The sequence below is a fragment of the Falco biarmicus genome, chromosome 10, assembly GCF_023638135.1.
Source record: "Falco biarmicus isolate bFalBia1 chromosome 10, bFalBia1.pri, whole genome shotgun sequence".
NCBI lineage: Eukaryota > Metazoa > Chordata > Aves > Falconiformes > Falconidae > Falco > Falco biarmicus.
The window spans coordinates 28,670,938-28,690,560 of NC_079297.1; the positions used below are offsets into that span (position 1 = coordinate 28,670,938).

The 19,623-nt window shown below is 38.5% G+C and overlaps 1 long non-coding RNA gene across 16 annotated transcripts in view; it reads right to left on the reverse strand.

Annotated features, from left to right (window-relative positions):
• Positions 1–19,623, reverse strand: part of LOC130155679 (uncharacterized) — a 316,598-nt gene that overhangs the window by 148,274 nt on the left and 148,701 nt on the right. For 13 of the 16 annotated variants that reach the window (XR_008824188.1, XR_008824182.1, XR_008824187.1 and 10 more), the window contains 2 exons: positions 19,163–19,466; positions 18,579–18,894 (listed from right to left, as the gene is read on the reverse strand). This is a non-coding gene — a long non-coding RNA (uncharacterized LOC130155679). The remainder of the gene's footprint in view (positions 1–18,578; positions 18,895–19,162; positions 19,467–19,623) is intronic. The other 3 variants (XR_008824190.1, XR_008824189.1, XR_008824179.1) reach the window with 3 other exon arrangements.

Sequence of the window (19,623 nt, forward strand, 5' to 3'; positions counted from 1 at the left end):
TTAATTTTAAAATTATTTCAACAGTGAAATTTGTTTATAAAATTTGGAATTAACTTGATAAATATTTCATAGGTAGAAGTTCAGTATGTAGTGTGTTATTAACCTGTGCTTCTCAGTGCTCACCAATTTGAGTAAAGTCAGAGTAAAGGTCTCAAAGGTCTTGAAAGTCTTTGGGTTTATACTGATTTGGACATCACCACCTACGTTTTCTATAGGAAACTGTAAAGTAATTTAACAAAACCTAGAGGACTTAAAAGTATTTTAAAAACACAAGCCCCCCTACGAAAAGTTCCACTTCGCAGTGACCTTTCATAGAGCCAGGTATGCAAATCACTGCAGGTGACTCTTCGAGAATTTAAGATATCAGCCTCAGAGTAAAACTTTCCCCTCAAACCCAGAAAGGATTTTTACTTGCCATTGGGTAGGCAAAGAAACATACATAAGGATCTGACTAAAATAATCCCTCCTGTAAACACTTAGAAATGCAAATTTACAGCATGTAGGAATAGAGAGGACAGGAGTAGCCAACAAGTGCTAGTGTAAATGAGAGATAACTCAGTTTCATATACACTAGCCGCTATCAGTTTTCACATCCACTGTCATCAATCCAGCTTCTTTTGCAGTAGGTAGCTCTTTCCTATCTGTAGCACTTTTGCAGTTGACTAGTCTGACATCTGCTAGTGACAACTTTGAAAATGATCCACAAAACCCACAGGTGGGTACTTGGCAGATTTACATTCACTGCTGCTGTTAAGCAACAGCCAGTAACAAAAATCAAAGAAGCAAGAAACAGAGTTATCACACTTTTGAAAATGTGTATAACTAGTTCCACAGAAATAAAAATGTTTTCCTCTATTAGCAATATTGCCTAAATGAAAGAAAACCTGAGCTCAGCTATATCTCGCTCAATTTTTGTTACAATATGGCTCAATCTGATGCACAATTCCATGTCAGTTGGTTGCTATGAATACTATGGCACAACATAGTAACACTGCACACCACTACCTGGAACTGCTTGAGCTGTAGATAAAAGATCAGCACTTCAAGAGACAGTGGTAAGTTGGAAGCTCAGAAGTACTACCCCAAAAAAGAACATATTTTAGGCTATCTGGCCATCTCGTAAAGCATGCTGTGTTGCCAGTACTCTGCATGCATGCATTTGGAAGTAGCTTAATACCAATGATACATGGGAACATTATTACATGACCAGTTTTAATGCATTGTTTACATAGACACAAATCTCCTACAAACACTCCAGCAGTAACTTGCATCTTGCAACTGAAGATCAATGAGCTGTCACACTGGCCAAGCCTCTCCCTTTTATCAGGATATACTGAGTGGCACTCTAGTGCTTCCACAGCTGATTTTTTCCATGGTAGTAAACAAGCTTTACGATAGTCAGATAGTATAGGGCTGAGAAAAAGATAGCTAGAGATGAAAGATTACACAAAAGTACTCACATTCTGGGTACAGCTATTTATATATATATATATTCGTTTCTAATCCACTGAATATTCTACATCCATTCACTGCGATCCTCTATTATTACTGGAAGAGCCCATTACACATTATACAGCTTGATCTGATAGTAAATAGAGAAGCTGGGCCCCATTTTGCCACAGACTTACAATTTCATGGTGTATTTGCCCTTTCACATCTTTTTAAAAGACTTATCATTTTTTTTAGGTTTTCCAAAAAACCCCACAGGAAATAATTATTGTGAGGTATAAGTTGTGAAAATTGTCAAGTTGTCAAATTGATTTCATTCTGCAGACATTAAAGTCCCTAAATTGTTCTTTATTAACAATATTTTTCAGGCAGATCCATCAGGGATAAAACAGATAATGGCATGAAGAATTGACACCTACAGGTTCTGTGAGAAAAACCTGAAAGAACTAGCATTGTTCAGCCTACAGAAAACAGGTTTAAAGAATATACGATGACAATCATCAAATATATAAAACCTGCTGCAAAAATAAATTGTTTTCTAGCTATACAGTGGACACGACAAACAACAATGAGCTAAAATTTCTACATGAAAGATTGATATGGGACACTGGGGAAAAGATTTCTGATAGTAAGGCTAATGAAGCACTGAGCTATATTTCCTGCAGAAAATGGTAAGTCTGAAGAAGTACTGCTCTGTATTTTCTGCAGAAACTGTGGGGTGTCTAGTAACTATCAGAAAAGATGACAAACTTCTGTATGGAATTACACCAGTCCAGCTGGATTAAGTTTTTGGAGTGTCGCTATCACTATGTACCTTTGGTTGCAAGTAATGAGACAGTGAACAATGACAGAGACACTTGTTTTCTGATAGGCTTCAACTTTGATGATGAAAGTTTTTATGTACCTTCCTGATCCTGGCATTGAAAAAAAATAGTTTGTCTAATTAAGTTTTACTTATCAATCACACTTCCTTTTTTATGGGGTTTCTCTAATCACCCTCATTATAGGAGGCACCAGTGATGTGAAGACTATGTAAAAACATATAATACTCCTCTAGTGTCTTTCTTTTACGCTTGAAGTCATTCATCTTTCAGTTATCTTAGTTGTAAATGAATACAACAGAAGGACTCCAGTGTAAAGTTAACCAATATGCAAGATCACATTCGGGTTTTTTAACCTCCAGTAATAATTAAAGCGTTTTGATGACTACACTTCAATGTTAATTTATAATTAACTGCAGGTGCTTCTTTGATCTTGCCAATGTATTTTTTCCCCATTTTCTTATCAAGAGTCTCCATGTAGTCTGTAATTACGCTTTAGTGTGACAGCAACTTCTAGTAAGTAGATGCATTAATATATGCTTTGGGAAAATATCTGTTGAGCCAAAGCAAGCTCTTGCCACTGAGCTGGAGTATCATCTGAAGCACTGCTGATTAAAATCTTAGTATTACCTAAGTTTGTAATATGTTTGCCATAAAAATAAAACCATGATTCTCAATTTTAAGGTAATGGATGACAGAAACAGTAAAGCTAGCACCTTGCCAACAATACACACATCAAGGTATTCAGTGCATTAATATCAGAACACTACAAAATGCAAGTGTCATGTTTATATCCATCTAGGCTCTTCCTCTAAAGTAGACAGTATTTCAAACTTTTTCTGAATAATGAAATATTAAGCCAAAAAGCGTTAAAAGCTATTATAACAACAGAATGATACAGCCTAACCTAGCTTAAGCAACAAATAAATACAAAACGCAAGGGAGCAGAGCAGTAAAACTCATCTCCTCAGCTAAAGGAATGATCTGCAGTTCTCAGAAGACAAACTCTAATTTCCTATTTTCAACATGTAAATATGACATGCACCAGGGACAACATTACTGAGATCCTCATATTAAACACTTTCTGAGAAACATTAAATGAAAATTGCAACAGAAGTGCTAGGGGCAGTTCTTCTGTAAAGACATCGGTCTACAGGTACAAATTGTGACTGGTATGACTTCTCTAGTCATGGAACTGATGCTTCACTGATATGCTACTCCAAAATAAAAAAATAGCCACAATTATGCAGGTTATAAAATATACTTTATACCATACATTTCTTTTCCCACGCAGAGAAAGCCTGACTGCTATAGAGTAGTTTTACGGTAACCACACTAACTTGCAGCACGGATGAGCATGCATGCACAAATGTATCTGGTTGGTTGGAGAGGACACAAGTGGGGAGGTTAGTATTACTCTTAACTGTAGTACAGTACAATCTTCTAGTGCATAGAAGTTTTAAGAAAACTAAACTTCCAGGTGTATTTTGTGATGTCATTTCACAAACTTATGTTTTTTAACTTATTGCTAAACATGTTAGCAGCACAGGTACATACTAATCCTAACATACTGCACAATTACTTTTTCAACTAGCACCACCTCCCCACTCTAGGACCACTTTCATTCACATCAGTAATTGTGACAACACTTGAAACATTCATGAATCAACTTTCTGGGCTCGGCTCTGACAAAAGGATAACTGCAAGGTGTGTATGACACTTGCGCGTTTGTACCAAACAGTACCAGTACCTACTCTGTCCTACCTCTCCTACCAGGTTCTGAGATGCATTGTAGAGACAGGACTGCACAGCATCAGCTATCGAGTCACCTTCTGAAAAGAAGAAACAAACGTCTGATGCAATAGCACTAGCTCCCTTCAGCTTCTGCCTCCTTCACAGCAGAAATGGAAGGCACCTAAACTAAAAATGGAGTCACAGCAAAATAGTTCAGTTTTCACTGCTTAATTATCATCTGGAGTACCCCACTGATTGTGCTTTCCAAAAACAGTCAGAGAATCATGGTCAGTAAGTATTGCTATATTGAAATGAAACACCAATACATCCATTTTGCAAGAGAGTAATGTTTTTGTGGAAACAAAGATGTTCCATAAAAGACAGAGAAAAAAAAAATTCTAGGATGTGAGAAATTCACAAACTGAAGCTTAGATAGATGGGTGACTAAACATGAAGCTACATCTTTCATTTTATTAATTTTTTCCTTCTGCACAGCTGAGATAAAACCAGACAAAGTAGCACAGAATTTTCTAACATTACAGATACAGCAGTCTTCCCATCATATATCATCAGATGAAAAGCATGTTGTGCTTATTTTACTGCGGATCCATTCATTATTCTACCTAGCAGCAACCTGGATTTTTTAAAATAAATATCCTTAGTAGTCTTACAGTCATGCCACACAACACAAACTGCAGATCTGCCAAGTGCAAATCCAGTGGTATGAAAAACTTTTTTCCTGTGCTGACAGAAGCAGCTGTCCATCTTCATAAAATCTATGTGAGCTATTATATTCTTCTGCTTAAGAGCCAGGATTTTGTTGTGTGCCTTTCAGATAAAAGGTTGAGTGTTGTCCATAATGGAGCTCCCTCTTCTGCAGAGCAGTACTCAAGTACCCCTACAAGAACACTTGAAATGACCGACCTTGCCAAAGGTATTTTGGGAGTGGGAATTTTTTGGTCTATTTAGAAAAAAAAAATAATGCATTTGTCCCTTTCTCAAGTGCTTTCAAAACCCTGTTCTGTTCAAAATTACTGCAAACCTTGAATTATCATGGCTTGCATTCTGACATGATCATAAACAGCTTTTATTAAGTGTTAAGAATATCCACACAGTAACCTATCTAGAACCATAGAACCATAGAATTGTTTAGGTTGGAAAAGACCAGCGTGCATGGCACGAAGCTGAGAGACAATGGTCAAAACACGACACATGGAAAAATAGTTCAGCTAGAGGACAGTCAAACACTAGAACACATTGCCCAGAGAGCTTGCAGAATTATCCGTCCTTCAAGGTTTTCAGATCTAAACTGGATAAAGCTCTGAGCAACCTGCTCTAAATACATTCATTACCCTGCCTTGAGGAAGAAGTTTTAGCTCTTAATTTGAAAAAAACAACACCAAAAAAACCCGAGTAAAGAAATATATATCAATCAATAACTGAAGCTAAGACAAATTCAAATGCGGTATCAGTCTCAAATTTGTTAACAGTGAGTGTGACCCTTACACTTTCTGAGTCTATTCACTACTCGATAAAATCTTTGAGGTGTTTTTTTGTTTGGGTTTTTCTTTTTCATAGGCTTTTCATTAGTTACTTGAGCTGAAAAATGTACAGTCACTGTCCATCACAAATATTTTTGTTGAAACTAATCATATGAATAAAACAATGTTTGAGCAGGATCTGCAGAAAGTGCTGCAATATAGAAAAAATCCTCCAGACTACCCAGAACCAGAATGGCTTGTTGCCTTGGGTAATTATAGAACAGCCTTTTATGACAGAAAATTTCAGCTTCTAATCTCTCAAAATAAATGCTTGTTTTCTTAAATGCATTCAGTAGTACAAAGCACAAACCAAGAAGCAGAACGAAAATTAAATACCAATTCAAATAACTGAATGGGTTAGATTCAGTATGGTAACAGTTGTATGATTCAGTAAGGATACGGTCACCTGAAAAAGTTACCACAAGCTAAGCAAAGGTATGAAAGTACAGCACCTCTGCTAGTTATTCACAGACATGCTGCTATTCTGTGCTAAGAAACATCATATTAATAATGAGGTGAAGCCAAGCACCAGAGAATAGCAGCACACTAGAAAATCCATACTTCATTATACTCATGAGGTAGGTTTTATATGCTAATAACTTACTGCATATTTTGGAAACAAAAGCTCCTAATTAAAGCCAGTTTCTTCTCAAAAGTAGTTGTAGCTCTGGATGCATGCACACATTATCATAATGAACCTCTGCCTCCTCTGAGGGAAGAAGTATACAAACAACAAGACTAGACAATCAGTGACAAAAAACAATGCAAGTTCCTTGCATGCATTGTATTAGCAACACATGTAAACGCCGCAGTGATCTTTTCAGGCATTTCTGCAGCTAAATACTTAAGGGAACAGATCAAACATTCTAGAACAAATTTTGCAGTGCCATAAAGAGGAGAAACGTAGACTGAATCCTTGTGACTAAAGTAAATGCCTCAATATAGACACATACAGGCTTACATAAACAGAGACAGATATCTGACCTGCACAAGTGGATTTAGGCTGACATCATCAGGGACCCAGTATCTTTAAACACATATGAACACACATTAAAATTAAGCCGTTCAGGAAAAAGTCTTTTGCCGGCAGCAAACGTTAAGGTAAACTGAGAATGAAAGAAAAAACTGATACATGGTGACAGTGTGCAGGAATGGATGTATGTGACTGCATCAAAATGTTGTTTGATACACATTAAAGAAAGATCAACCTAAGGCCCTGAAACATATATATATATATCTATAAAGTAACTGGCTTTTAATAGGAGTCCTCACAAAAATCTAGTTATCTTCCTCCAAAAGCAGTGCCATTGCTGATGAAATAATCCTGAGACAATAAAGCAAGGGTCAGGCTAGCTCTGAGGGCCTTCCACAAAACCCATGACAAAATTCCTGCTGAGTTCAACAGGGCTGCATGTTCATTTGTGCCTTTGCCTCAAGTCTGCATCACTGGGCATCTCTTTGGGCTACAACTTAAAAACATTTGCAAGCTAAAACCAGGGCAAAAGCAGCAGCCTAATCTGTGATCAGAATGCCTTGTTACAACGTACTCCTGCCTACTTCCTGAAGCCGCACTGGCTGCCTGAGAGCTCCCAGCTTGCAGCCTCTCTGTGAGAGGTCACTTTGCCATTCTGAGGTACTGACACAACAGAAATGCTGCAAAATGGCAGCACAAACCCACCCTCAGTTTAAAAGCTGGGAGAAGGGAGGTAATGCATGAAATACACTAAACTACAGGTTTATTTCCACTACAATAGACAGTGAATTGTTAGAGGCAGCACCTATAAACCGTAGTTTCCTTTATTCGGCGGAACTGTATGAAATATCTCATCCTACAACTGTGAGGGTAGCAATTGATCACTTTGCACTCCTACAAAAACAAATGGACCAGAGAAAACAACCAATACAACAAGAAGCACTGCAAAACATACATATTTCTTTGTAAAGGGGGAGAGAAAAGCACCACCGTCCAGCATCCCGTATTTTCATCATCAACCTTTTCCCCAATGTCCGTGAAATCCCTACTTAGCCATAAATCACCATGCATCCAAGAAGCAGTAAATATAGTTGTTTCTGCAGCTTTTCATCATCTTTGGGTAAGCAGGTGTGAAGGAACTACCATCAGAGAAAAAAAGACCTCTGTTTACAGGGCCACTGTCTCCCTGCACAGCTATGGTACATATGATGCTTCTATCTTTATTGTGCTTTCATGCTGCAGATAAAACTGAAAGAGGTCCCATGAATAAAAGCACATTCAAAGCAGATCTCAAATTTGAGGTTAAAATCAAATATTTATTCCAGAATAGAAATAATATTTTCAGCAACCCTATAGAGAACAATTCTACAACAATTATAGGAAAATTAGCAACAGCTCTAGTTCTTTACAAAAGAAGAAAAAAAAAAAAAGACCTTCTCTCACTGTCACAGACATCTCTAGAGACAGCTTGGCCTCACAGCACCCTTCTTGTCAGAGACTATTCAACTGCAGGCCATTCCAGATGCTCACACCTTTAACTCGAATCCCAGCATGGCAATAGGTTACATCCAGCATGCCGCTATGTCACTCCACAAAGCCATTAACATAGCTCCACAGATATAACCAACCAGCATTTCTGCACTTCATATATGTAACCCCAATAGCATTAATGACAATAAAAAGGCAAATAACCTACCTACTACATACGACCATGTGGCAATTAGAGCCATACTGTACGCTGCAAAGGAGAAATGTAGACTAATTGACAGTCTTTGCTGTATAAAGAGGTATAAAAAAAAGGCTGTGATTACCAAAGGAATTGGCCTTTTCAAAGAAAAACGCATGGTGAGGCCTGGGGGTGGGGTAAGCAGTTTAACTTTTCTGGCCCATCCCGAGGGCAGAAGGCAGCCTGCGGCACCCAGCAGTGTGGAGCGCTGGCCCCGAGGGCTCTGAGGGGACACTGCCATCCTCTCAGAGGACCCCCAGCAATCACCTCTAACAGCCACACCAAAGAAGTTTCTAAGAATATGGCTATTTGCAACAAATGTGTTTTGAACCACAGCCTACCTCCAGCTTCCAATAACTGAGGGCAGGTAGGTGGCAGCATAATATAGTGGCGCACCACAGGTTTTTTTAAGGAAAAAATTATTAATGGGAAATCCTTTGTACCCACAGCCGGAGCACACAGAGTGCCACAGCCTCACTGCACCTCATGGTGTGCTGAAGGCTGCCTGTGAGGCACCTCAGCCACCTGTGTCCTGCTTTAACGCATTCCTACAGCAACCGTTTGTTCCTAGGGTGATTTCCCAAAGTGCTCTTGACACAAACGCCTACTTTACCTACCGGCTAGGCGCCATGCTCGCTTGCTTCTCAGATTAAAAACATCAGGAGGCTCGATCGCACTTCCCTGGGCTGTTCTCTGCCTTGCGAAAAGCTGACGCGCCACAACCGCCCGCCGGGGAGCGGCACAGGGCAGCCCGCCGCCGCCTGAGGGGGCGCTGCCGCTGCGCGAACCTTCGCGAACGTTCCGCAGGAGGCCCGTCAGGGGAGGGCAGCGCCGAGCGCTGCTGCCCCCGGCTGGGCTCAGCGGCACGGCGGGTGGGCACCCCGCGGGGGGGTACCACAGAGCCGCTGCCTCCCGGTGTGCACTTGAATCTCTCTTTAAATGGCGTCTATGGGCCCAGTGGCAAAGGAGCGCTCAGCCCTCGGTGCTGCCCACACCCCTCTGCGCCACCTGCACCCCTCAGTGAGGTGGGCGGCAGCGAGGGACAGGAAGGGCGGCAGGGCAGCTGGAGCGGCATTCCTGCCCCTCTGTCTCCCCAAACCAGCAGAGATCTGTGCTGGCAGCTGCTCCTTTCCTGGAGGCTTGGATGCTGTGTGCATCCCACATCCAGCTGCAGCTTAAATCCCCAGCCGTTTGTCTAAACTCCAGCAGGCCATGACAAAAATAAATGTGTCTAGGTAATCTTTATATCTAAATAGCGCCCATTTATAAAATATTTTTTATAAAGTCAGTGATACTATCAGTGATCTGTGATATGAGTTTAAGCAGTTATTGGTTTTGTTTGATGTTAGTATTCACCTCATTAAGTGCCTGGTTTTATTCACAATAAAAACTGGGAAGTCTTATTTGCAAAGACATTTAAATCTGTAGTAACCACTTTGCAAAAAGCCACTATAAAGCAAAATTTCTTTTTATTGGTTCTACAGTTTCAGTTTTGTTGAGAAAACACAGTTTTATGTGTACACGCTGGGGGATATTTGGATTCAGAGCTGTACCTCCTGCCTGCTGGAGGGCTTTCAGGGGTTGTGAATTGGCCAAAACATTGCCTGACCCCAACAACTATTTCATTTTACTACGGCCTGGGAAGGATTACCTGCTCGCCCCATGGCTTGCATGCCCTGTCCTGAGCCAGCTGACAATACACCCCACAGAGCCTGTCCCAGCACCTCAGCACCATGTCCCAGTAACCTCTCACACCGGCCAGCCACGCTGCAGGAGCCAGGGAGCCAAATCCGCAGCGTAACCCGTCAGGTAAGGTTAGACTCTTGAAAGCGATCAGGCTTAATGCCCATAACTGAGGTTCACATTGAGTCCTATGCAGACACCACCTTAGAGATGAAAACTTTTCAATTAAGAGGTTTTTATACTCACTGACTGGCAATTCTCTGATTTTTCTGAGCCTTTCATTCAGCAAAAAGTTTTGATACTTGGACATTTTCGTTAGTTCAACACCGCTGAAGTAGATTTTCCCTCAGGAAAGATTATACTTTTCAGTCCTTTCTAGTTATTATTTTAATAATGACTTTTTCAAAAAGTTAAATGGCCTAGCTAAGCATCAAACAGGGAATTGTTAGAGAAAGTATGCTCTGACTAACTATTTCTCCATTTCTCAAAAATCCATTTATAGGGTTGCAAAGGTATTTGCTTTTATATGCAGCCAGTGTTTCTTTCTGCTCCCACCACAATTTTGCTCTATATCTGAACTAGCACTTTAGGAAAGAGAAAATGGAAATACTTACTTTCTGCCCTTAGATTTTAAACGTTGAAACATTCTCAGTCTTCTGTTTATAAACAAGAAATGTACTTGGTTCTTTACGGCCTGCTTTCATTTTACTGAGAATATCTTGTGTTCCTTTCAACTTTAGCTTTACTAAGAAAAAGCCCCTGAAATACTTTCATAATCAAATGCATTATAGTTCAGATACAACAAAATATTCAGCCTTTTACTCTGTTTGATATCAAGACTAAGTTAGAATCTACAGAGAAACTTGGAGCCAAAGTACTTCAATGAAGCTGAGCCCAGCTCAGCAAAACACTCAATAATGTATTTTTGCCTCACCAAGGACAATGAGAATCAAGCATAGACCTGAAGTACTATAGGTATGGATATACTTAACCACTCACAGCACGTAGCTAAGTACATTTTCCTGTAAGCTGCACAGGCTCATTTGCCATTCCTATCCAAAAATAGTTGTTCTCAGGAAACTGAAAGAAAAGTGGGTCCTTATATCTAGGTAATTTATAGAGTTTGAGTAGTTGCACTTCCAGCTCTGTTATGCAACTAGACCTAATAAAAATGGTTTCTTAATACATCTATGAAAGTAATCTCTGTAAAGAAATGCCATTTACAATGCAAGAAAAGAACAGCTAAAAACTTTCCTCTGTCCCAGTTATTCCAGATCAAAGCCATACAGCGAAAACCTGTTAAAAGAGAACCACTTAAAGAATAAACCTGTTAGGCAAATCAAACCAGCTAGTGGTAAGATGATAAAATACTGAAATAACTATTTAAAAAAATGCATCCCTAAAACTCTCAGCTAGATGAATACATATTTTAATACTGCTTGACGAAGTATGCCATCTCTCATTTTTCTTCTACCACATAGTATGTATGAAGAAATTCTTTTCAAGAATAAATCTGTTCACCAGCGTGTTCATTTTTCATTGGCATATGTATCCCCATCCTTCTGGTATGAAGGAAGTTTTATTCACAGATGTTTGGAGCTGGAACCTAACATTTTATTTACCCTCCATATCACAGAAGCAGTTTCCCCATCATTGTGTATACTGGCCCCTAATCCTGTTCCCAGAGAGAAATGTACCGGTGAGGGTAGACAGCAGCCCTCTTTATCATCCTACCATTTTTTTTTGTTCAGTAACTTTTCAAGTTTTGGAAACTTCTATATGTATTCTGAAAGCAGGTATACTGCCCAGGAAATTCTGCAATTAGAAATGCCCTTTTCCCAGAGTTTAATCAGAAATACCCTTTTAGAAGCTGTATGTGGTCATTACATAAATGCTATAGAACATATGTAATATTAATATCACTATATATATTAATAAAAATAAACTATGATTTGCTAATCCCAGTAATTTTTAATAATTTAACCTTTTTAATTCTATTAATATAAATTTTTGTTTTCCATAAAATATGTTGGTTCCTTACTGGATGTGAACTGATTTGGTTTGCTAGTTGATAGGCTAGGCCATAGCCTTCCTTCACAATTAGGTCTTAAATTTAAATGGTTGAAGAAAGGAGAAGGGTGACCTCAAAGGCAGTTACTTTTAACGAATAGGTAAAGAGTGTGTATTTGAAGCAGTTTTATGATTCAACACAATGCCAAAAAGCTAAGTTCTGTCACATCCTGGTTCCCTTGTACATATGTACGTATGTTGTATTTCTGTGAGTGTGGGTATGATTTATTCTATGAAACGTGTACACAAGGTGGCCTTATTGCCTTTTATCGTTCTGCATCCAGAACTGCATATCTCCAGTGATTAGATACACAGACAGTTACAAATTACATCTAATTCACAAGATAAATGATTAGGCGGAAACTTAGAGACAAGGTAGTACTGAAAGATCGGAACCCTCTAATTCATTCCAGTATATACCCATTTAAATTCTATGACTTGGAATGCCTGCTTCCCCGAATAAGTAAGTCAGGATTAAAGATAGAATTGAATTATTAACTATTATTCATTAAGACTCCAGTTTACATGTTGTTGGGATACCATCTTTACTCGTCAATACATAAAAACTGTGTATATAAATTCAACATACTGCATATTTGCAAGTATTAGCATACAAAAAAAATCATCGAGTTCTCTGGAGTTACCAACCTAATTTTGAGACAAGCTAATTGCTACCACTACTGCAACTGACATCAGTGGCAGGGGTTTATTAAGCTAGACTGAATGCAAACACGGGTTTTCTGTCCGTACCTGCACACAGACACATATTCACAGACAAACACACACACACAAATACAGCTTCAGGTAAAAACCATCTGTGTCCTCCATTCACCTCAAACACGAGCTATGTAAAAGAAAACAGGTTCTTGCCCTCTGCAAACAGAACAGAGAAAACTTAGTTCTCTTACTTCACTCTTCTATCTCATCTTCCTAACACAAACTCACATTCAGCTTCATCCAGTTTACACATGAATTTCAGTTAAAATTGTAGGTATTTTCACATGACTCTTAGGAAAATCAAACCTATAAAGACAATGTGTAATGTGCGCATTAATAAGCTAATGCACACATGTACTTCGCAAAAATAATATGAAGAATGATCACTCACACATCTGCTATTTGCAAGTCACCTATATTCGTCCATATGAAGTTGTTTTTCTTATCATTATTGCTATTCTTATGTTCCTTTTATCACCATAATAAACTGCCTCTGCCAGGAAAACTCTATCATTCCATGCTTGCTGGCCTTAGCAGAGAAACATTTCACTTCTATGGGATGGAAATATGTTTGTTTTCAGGTCAAGCAATCAGTTCTACTTCTTAAACATCATCTCTTCAACCTTCATCCATCACTGCTAGCCTTACAATATCTTGCTGTGCAGTGGACCAACCCCATTGGGCATTTTTATTATCATAAACCCATACTGTGCTTAGCATAAATATTGCCAACCACAGACCTAGTTTTCTAGTAACTTATTAGGTATGTCATGTTAGCTAATCTGCCATAAAATATTTATCCCCCTACAGGGATTAAAAGAATGACATGCTGCTGTTGTGAAAGTATGAACAAGAAAAGTGGTGATTTCCCTGACAGGCCTGGATGGCTTTTGTGAGTTCAGCAACATTAATGTGCGGAAAACAGAGCTTCTATGCTCTACTTTGTCTAGAACATGTCAGTCTATCATGTTAAAAATATCCACGACTTTAGTCAGCAAACATAAGTACCTTATCCTCCTGCCTCTGATCTTATAGCCATATTCCACTGGAGCTCATCTGGGGAAAGACTGGACAGAAAACTGAGTAAGCATAAAATTACTCAGAAACTCCTCTGAGTCTCTGTGTGTGGTATTTCTTCCACTACCATTAGCAAATCCCTCTTGTCTGTGTCAGCTATATAAGCATATTTTAATCTAGAAAATTCACTGAACACCATGGTATTGCCATTCCTTATACTATTAATAAGGATAGTAAGGGAACTGATGTATACAGCGCACATTCTTCTTCTTCTGGGAAAGTAAGACATATTTTAATTATATGGGTATATGTACTGCTAGCTATTTTCACATTTTAGCTGTCAAAATTAGTAAACCAGATACTTTTGAAGAAGGAATTAGAGGTCCATTTGCTAAGCTGAAGGCACTTAGCATTCCTATCATATCATATCTTATTAGGGAAACCAGAAAGGATAACAATTGTTAGACACAGTTCTTATTTCAAACTTATGCTGTTAAAAATATTTTATATTACTTTTCTATCTCAAAAGACTCTGGAGTGACTGCCAGAGAGAATAATGAAATAACTTCTGATAAGTCAGTTTTCCTTTTCCATTCCTGTCACCACTGAACCTGAAAGGTAGAAAGTTACATGACATAGGAGGCTGACACCATATACGCTTCCTGCATAAAATACAGTTCCATTCTGGGTTGATTTTGTAAGCAAATAGTGCACTCAGGGTGATAATCTGTTACCACATCACCTGCTGCTTGAGTAACTACTTAGGAGACAACATTCTGTCCCCCACCATTCCAAGCAACCCTCAGTAAGGCATGGAGTAACTTGAACACTTACCAACTCTATTCCCTCAATTATAAAAACCTCACTCAAGATCTTTTACAGAGTTGGGTTTTTTTACTTACTTGTGAGGCCACTCATCCAGCCCACCTACCTTTAGCCATTTAACTGAAGCACCCATGTTGAGGATGCAGTCTAAGCTAAGACTATCCTGCAAGACCCAAAAGACTATCCTACAAGCACCAAAAAAAAGCCAAAAGAAAGTGTGTCTTGTAAGTCTGTTCCACTGGGTAGATTAGAATTATAGCTCTCATTGAAACTAAATGTCTGATAAGCCATGCAAATAATAATGCCGCTACTTCTTTCTCTCTCTTGAAAAAAAAAAAAATTACTTTTGTCATTTTGCAGATCTTGTGATGAAAAGCCATGCTTGAATCTTCTTCCTTGCAGGCAGGGCAGATGTGCAGAATGCTTGGGGAAAAGCAGAGGTCTTCTCTGCACAGTGTTATTCCTGGAGGTACGTGTTTCTGCCTTAGGATATCATTGCATGGCTCAGCCTCCTCTGTGCTTCTACTTGACTCTCCTCATATTTCAGACTCAGACATTTCTGGACTCTGCTATGTTTGATTGAGCCCCTTTTTGATCCTCTCTGTAGGCCACAGGGAGCACAGTCCATATATCACTCTTGTAAATTAATTAAGTTAATAGGTGAAGAGTGGAATCATATCAAAAAGTGTGCATGTACCTCTGAAATCACCTAAGCCAAAAGACTCTTTCCTTACAGAAATAGGGTCTCTGTTTGTGAGAAATCCCGAGGCAAAACCTGCAAGACTACTGGGGATACATCCCATTGGCTTCCTTATTCATTAAGTCATTTGAGAAATAGTAGCAGCTCGGTAGCACTGGGAACACCCCATACAGTCACTTTTTTTTATTAACGCTGCAGCTTCTGGTTCCATTGTCAGTGTTAGTGCTGTCATTATGTGTTTCTGCTTCCTTCCTGTCCCTTTACCTACACCACTAATCACCACATGCCAGACCATAGCATTTATTTTAAAATCCTTTCAAACCTTACTCACCTTGTAACAAATAATCGTGCTCTGGTCATTGAATAGCCACGCTGTTCTTTTTATACATGTGGCCCTGTAAAATGACTGGATTAGCTCAATCGGCAGATACTCAGCTGTGCTAAATTGAGATTGCATCTGGCCACTCCATTTCAGCAAACATCAGCATTTGTTATATGTAACTACTGTTTTAAGGGCCACTTCACAACATAGCTTCTGAAATTTAGTATTTTACTTTTTCCAGATACAAGGGTTTCCTTAGAGAAATGTGCCATTTCAAATGCACTTTCCTTTCAAGACACATTCCTGCATAACTTACCTTTGTAACAGCACTATTTACTTTTTCAGCATGCCAGGGAAACACAGAGGAAAGCGTAAGAAAGCTGGTGTAACTAATAAAACAAATAACAACAGTGTAGCACAGTTTATCTCCTTTGATAGGAGAAAGTGTCAGGAGAGATTTAATTCTTGGGGAGTGGTGATCGTTTTGCTCTTCATCCTAAGGCTTTTTTTACATCGAAAGAGATTTTTACAAGATGAGAATGAATCTTTAGTCGAACTTTAACTACAGGGCATCAAACTACAAGCGGAGGGAAATGAAGAAATAATGTGACAACACTGCCAGTTTTTTGTAAGAGACCTGCAGCATCTCATTGCAAATGAGATGTCAATCCTGTAATTAGCAATTCAGTCAGTATTAATTGTGTGTATGTTACTTCACATCAATCACTGTCATTTCCATATAGTCAGGATATATTATAGAACCTAATTTGTAAACAATGTGCAGAAGTTCAAGCCACTTTAAATTAAACTTGTCAGACATCTAGCATAACCTTCAGTGAATACAGATAGCTGTGTGCAATTGTGTTTTGGCTCCTAAGTAGGAAAAGGGAATGTTTTAGCTATTTGTTTTTATAAATAGACTTTTCAAATCCTAGTAGGTCCTAAGGGAAACACAAGCATGCATTAAAGACCATTAGTCCACATTCAAAGCTATTGTAACCAACCTGCAATACTCACATTCCTGTCAAGGATAACACAAAACTGAAAAAGCAGTGGTACTAAGTTGAGAGTCAAAGGCAAAACTCCTTCCAGCAATTCATATTTTATGAAGCAATATCTATTCTTGATTTAAGATGTGTCCAGGGAAGCATAATCCATGGCTTCCCTGGCAAATGGGTGTCCAATTATTAAAAAAATATTTAATGCTCTGATTATCAATTTGTCAATTTCAAACATCAAGACTTTATTTTCATCTGATAGATTTCAGAAAGCCCCCCATAGGAAAACTGTATTTCTCATATATTAAGAGAATATATAAATTATATTTCTCATATCATGAATACTATAACCAACCTTTCACCTTTAAAGTTGATATATCAAGTAGATTGGGCTCCTGGAATTCTTCCTCTTTAATACATTTTTTTCCTATGCTTTAATTATTCCACTGGCTCTTCTTACTGGTGATCAACAGCCTTGCTGAATTGTGAACATTAATCTTCTACTGGGAGACCTCCTAAAGTGCTAAATACAACAAAACTTCTACTTAATATTCTCAGGATTGCATTAAAAACTTTGTTGCAAATGACGTTCCTTCTCTCCTACACCATAACTACTTCTCACTCAAAATTAATTGCTTGTCCATTGCTTGTGAGCCACTTAGGTCCTATGCTTAATATGGGCAGCAGGTTCCTTAGGTATGTTTCTCACTGTGAGGATTCATAAACACTGAAGCACAAAAACAACCAGAATTTTTTTTTCATGTGGTTAAAAGAACATCATGAAATGAAATGAATCACAAACTGTGACTCTATCTTCAGTCTGTCTTCTCTGGAGAGCTCAGCCCAGACCACAAACTGTAACTCTTGTGTGAAGCTGCCAAAAATGCAAATTCCAAACTGGCTAGCAGCTTTTCATTCACTTAAAATCAAACTTAATCTAAAAATCATATACATTGTACAGTTTAGGCATGGTTTGCAAGGTTTTCAGGTTGACTACCTGTTTAAAAGTCAAACTTTTTAATAACCTATTACACTTGTGACAGAAAATACCAATGTATACAAGTTGTCAGAAACAGAGGGGAATCTTTTCATATTGAAACCTTAAGTCCACATACTTTCTAGGATGAAAAATAATATAGCATGAGATGAATAAAAGGTTTACTTACGTTCCCAACTAACAGACAGGAACATAGTAATTTTATTTATATCTTCTGTATTCTGATATGCATATATATTTTACACCCTTTTTTTACTGTTACTTATAAATAACATGATTTATCTATAAAACACTCTTGTAAGCTTTGGAATCTATTTTAAAATATGGATAAAATAATGGAGAAGATGGCTGGACTGAGGAATAAAATTGAAAAGTTAACAAAGTTTTGGTATTTCAGAGGCTTATGGACAGCATTCACGGGAAGCAACAAGATTTATGCAAATAGTAATTTACTGTGCTTTTTTTTTCCCACTAGAGGTACTACTACAGCAAAACAAAAGGGCCCCAAGGAAGCCTGAGCTGATGTTGTTCTAGAGTTGCTGTTTAGAAAGATACCTCATTATTTAGTTGGCTTCCAGCATGATTAATATTACTTTCAGTGGAACTATTCACATGCTTCAGTTAGGCTTCCTGAAGAGAGTATGTTTACACAAAGCAAAAGGGAGGGGAAAAAACAAACAATACACTGCCTTCCAGAGCTTCAATTGCTCACAAAACTCATTAAACTAGTATGTTTCTGTTACAGCTTCTGCTCTTGGCTGGCCTCAAACAGCAATACAGCAATCTCATCCCCTGAGTTTAAAGCAAGCTATCATCACTCCTTTTCCATTATGACTGGATTCCTTGCATATACCCTACTTCTCACTTTGGCTTCTTCCACTTCAGAGGATGGACTGCCACTGAGAATTAGCCTTCTTATGATTCAAATGCAGAAGACATTTTACAGTGACACAGGAGAGCCTTTTCAGAAATAATAATATCTATCAACTACTTAGAATACAGTACCTTAAGGTCCCTAGGTCAGAATGTACAAGCAAAGAGGACATTCATGTCAATATCTGCAAGCATCAATTGTTCTTTTCCTGCAGAACAGTTTGTGATTTCTTCACTCAGTTTTGCTTGCCAGTCAACTCAGCTCTGCATTTCAGCCTGCTCTTGTAGAGATTTCTTATCTTCTGTATCACTTACAAGCAAATATCCAGTCATGGACATGTGTCTGTTGTATCTTCCATGGTAACATTGCTCATTTTAAGATCTTGAAAGTTCACTTGGATTTGCCTTTCTGACCAGCAGCTCAAGAGAGATATTACTACCGTCTGTCCTGTTGAGGCACAATGCAAAAGTAAATGATAACAGCATCAGGTACATCTTACATAAAAAAGAATGCAGGGATTGGCTGTTACCTCTACAGCTGTCATTTCCCCTTCAAGTAATTTCAATGTCTTTGAAAATATTATGGTGAAATTCTATCCTTCTGAAATTATGGGCACTTTGAAGCAGTCAAGACTTTATACATATTTGTTCCCTCCACCCCCATATATTGATGTCTGGCCACATATATGTTACTAAGTGAAAAGTCTGGTACACACCTGGGTTTTTGTTCTGGTACTTCAGGATCCAGCAGCAGAACTGTGATACCACCTCTGGATATCACCTCCATGCTTCCACCCCTCCTCCAAAATGAGAAAAGCGGGTTTTGTTTCTTTTGTGGCTTAGAACAAATGCTATTCCACAAGTGACAAAAATAGTCTCCAAATCGCTCATCTCAGAAAGAATATTAGAAATCCACTGGGCCAAATTCTTCCTTGAGTTCAGATTAAGTTGCAAGAGAGAGAAATGTTGACATTCTGCTCCAAGTGTAAAGACAGCTTTCCAAGGAACTAGAGTACTCACCTAGAACATAATAAAGTAGACCATAAGCTATGAAAGTGTCCTAGAATTTTGTAGCAACTACTTTACGTGAATGCTGTGATATTAATAATCCAGTTTTGCATATACAGTTAAGCAATATTCCACACTGCTTTGCAACATTTCTGCTTCAACAACCTCA